This window comes from Peromyscus maniculatus, chromosome X (assembly GCF_049852395.1).
Source record: "Peromyscus maniculatus bairdii isolate BWxNUB_F1_BW_parent chromosome X, HU_Pman_BW_mat_3.1, whole genome shotgun sequence".
NCBI classification, from domain to species: Eukaryota; Metazoa; Chordata; class Mammalia; order Rodentia; family Cricetidae; genus Peromyscus; species Peromyscus maniculatus.
This window is the reverse complement of record NC_134875.1, coordinates 9,520,183-9,524,037: the sequence shown is the minus strand read 5'-3', so window position 1 is coordinate 9,524,037 and position 3,855 is coordinate 9,520,183.

Genomic DNA, 3,855 nt, shown 5'->3' with positions numbered 1-3,855 from the left:
AGAATTTTGGCATCCAGCTTGGCCTCTTCAGGAGGTAAACGTTCAACTGTTAGGAATTGGGACATTATCTCAGGTGAAACAGAGTGCAAGATGGCTGGAATGTATAGGTCCAGAAGGACAGAGAGGAAAATTAAAACCATATGTGACTAACATAGCTATGAACCTGTGGGGTCGAGACTTGTTGCAACAATGGAATACTCAGATTAAAATCCCTCCAATCTCAGAAACAAATCATAAACTAGCACATGTTTCTGAGAGAAATATTAGAAGGCATTATTTTGAGTGGTCACCAGCCATCCATATTATACAAGAACAGGGCACAACAACTGATAATATTCCAAAAATACCAACAGCTCTACCTTTAAAATGGTTAACAGACAAACCTGTATGGGTTCAGCAATGGCCTTTAACAACAGAGAAACTCCAGGCTTTAGAAGAGTTGGTAGAAGAAATGCTCAGCATATTGAAGAATCAACCAGCCCTTGGAATTCTCCTGTATTTGTTATTAAAAAGAAATCTGGTAAATGGAGAATGGTAACAGACCTTAGAGCAATTAACAAAGTAATTCAGCCGATGGGCTCTCTACAATTTGGAATTTCTTTGCATACTCTGTTACCAAAAGGATGGCCTCTCATAGTTATTGATTTAAAAGACTGTTTCTTTTCAATACCCTTACAAGGAAAAGACAAAGAAAGATTTGCTTTCACAGTGCCTACTTATAATAATTCTCAACCGGTTAAAAGATTTCAATGGAGAGTCCTCCAACAGGGAATGTTAAATAGCCCAACTCTGTGCCAATATTTTGTGCAACAGCCATTGGAAGTGATATGTAAAAAATTTCCTAAATCTATAATTTATCATTATATGGATGATATTTTACTAGCTGACTCAAATGCAGATACTTTAGAAAGAATGTTTGAAGAAGTAAAGAAAATTTTGCCTTGCTGGGGATTACAAATTGCTCCTGAAAAGATACAAAGAGGAGAGTCTATTAGTTATTTAGGATATAAAATAGAGCTACAAAAAATTAGACCCCAAAAGGTGCAAATTCGGAGAGATAGACTACAGACTCTTAATGCCTTTCAAAGATTATTTGGAGATATTTCTCATCTACGAACTATTGTTGGGGTAAAAAATGATGAACTAACTAATTTGTTCAAAACCTTAGAAGGTGACAAGGACTTAAATAGTCCAAGAGAATTATCACCTGAAGCTGAGAAAGAATTGGCCTTGGTAGAAAAGAAAGTACATGAAGGGCACGTGGATCGTATTGATCCAAAGCTGGATTGCATTTTGGTTATTTTACCTTCTAGGTATTCTCCTACTGGAATATTAATGCAGAGGGAAGATACTATATTGGAATGGATATTTTTACCAAATAAACCAAATAAAAAATTAAAAACTTATGGGGAAAAAATCTCTGACTTGATTTGGAAAGGAAAATTGAGACTTCGTCCATTAGCAGGAATAGACCCAGCAGAAATTGTCGTACCATTAACTAAGGAGGACATTGAAAAATTATGGACAGAAAGTGAACCTTGGCAAAGAGCTTGCAGTAATTTTTTGGGAGAAATTAACAGCAAATATCCCAAAAGCAACAGAATTGATTTTATAAAGAGAGCTGATTGGATCTTGCCTCGAATTGTACAGCAAAAACCCATATCTGGAGTTCGTACATTTTATACAGATGCCAACAAACAAGGAAAGGCAGGTTACAAATCAGAAAATTTAAGTAAAGTGGTACAAAGTCCTTATAATTCAGTGCCAAAATCAGAATTGTATGCTATTCTGTTGGTATTAATGGATTTTTCAGAACCTCTCAACATAGTAACTGACTCTCAGTATGCTGAAAGAGTGGTATTACATATTGAGACTGCAGAATTTATCCCTGATGCTTCAGGATTAACTTCACTATGTATTCAGTTACAAGATACAATCAGGAAAAGGAGTCATCCTTTATATATAACTCACATCCGATCTCATACTGGTCTGCCAGGCCCTTTAGCACAAGGCAATGATGAGATTGATAAATTATTGATAGGAAATGTGCTGGAGGCCTCAGAATTTCATAAAAAACATCATGTCAATAGTAAAGGTTTAAAAAAGGATTTTTCCATAACCTGGCAACAAGCCAAAGAAATAGTAAAGAAATGTCCTACTTGTTCCTTCTATAATCAAACGCCATTACCAGCAGGATGTAACCCAAAGGGTACTCAGAGGAATGAAATCTGGCAGATGGATGTGTTTCATTTTGCAGAATTTGGAAAATTGAAATATGTACACCACACCATTGATACTTATTCAGGATTTCAATGGGCAACTGCTCTGAGTTCTGAAAAAGCTGATTCTGTAATCACTCATTTGCTAGAAGTTATGGCCATCATGGGTATACCTGCACAAATCAAAACTGACAATGCTCCATCATATGTCTCTGTTAAAATGAAACAGTTTTTTGATTATTACAAAATAAAGCATATTACAGGTATACCACATAATCCTACAGGTCAAGCAGTTATAGAAAGATCAAACAGAACTCTAAAGGATATGCTAAATAAACAGAAAGGAGTAACAAAACCCCCCAGAAATAGACTACATAATGCTCTATTAAATTGAATTTTCTGAATGCCAATGAGAAAGGAACAACAGCTGCAGAGAGACATTGGATAATAGAAAAAACTACAGAATTAAATCAGCCTATATACTTTAAGGATGTGCTGACCTCAGAATGGAAGCCAGGGTATGTATTACGTTGGGGACAAGGTTTTGCTTTTGTTTCTACAGGAGAAGATAAGCTGTGGATACCATCAATATTGATAAAGGTTCGATTTGAACAAGAAAAACCTCTTAATTAGAGGAAGTGATAGTTCATCAACCAGCATGAACATCCAATTTAAACTAACTTGTACCAGTAACACATGTCTTTTCATTTAATCAGATAATAACTTGCCAAAAAGGAACATCCCCAAAATTAGTCTTGGGGAAAGGTTTTTGTTTTTGTCTTTTAGGAGGATGAAGGTTAAGGAATCTGAAGAACACAAGACAAATGAGACAACTGAAGAAAAGGGACAAATCATCTATCCCAGGAAACAGAGTGAAACGGCGTATGGGTATATATTATCTAAAAAAAAAAAAAATTATGTCTTCTGAAATGTTTGTTTCTGCTTTTCTCTAAAGATTTAACACTATTGGTCTTCTAATAGTCCCAGTTCAATTAAAATTTAAAGCTGACTTTGGAGTTAGAGAATGGCTCTCTCCTTCTTTAAACTCAAGCATGTTGTTAAAAGGAAAATACAAACTCCCTGTATCATGCCAGAATAAAAGAGCCATTTTCTGCTATGGGACAGGACAAAAGCAAAATTAATTAAGGGACTATTCTATTACTAATCTCAACTCTTTGATTCTATTCTGATTCTTTAAACTTTTCTTAAAGTATAAATTTTATATCAAAATTTACAAGATTTATATATATATATATATATATATATATATATATATATATATATATATATTTTAAACTTTGTTAAGATATGAATGGTCATATAGAGTACTAACTAATTCTAGAAAAAAGGCTTCAATTAGCTGCATATATATGTCTTTGTGTTCGAGTCTCTTATCAGTTTTCTGCAGAAAATCACGGCCAGGCCTAACATCAACTGAAATCTCCAGGAAGAAGATGGGGCCCCACAATAACAACAACAACAACAACAACAACAACAACAACAACAACAATTCCACGTGGACAATAATAATATCATTAAGCTGACAAACATCATCTACAGATCAGCTTTGAACTACAAGGTGCTCAGAGCAATTTTGAGATGACTAGCTGAGATGATCCAGTCTCAAAGACTACTT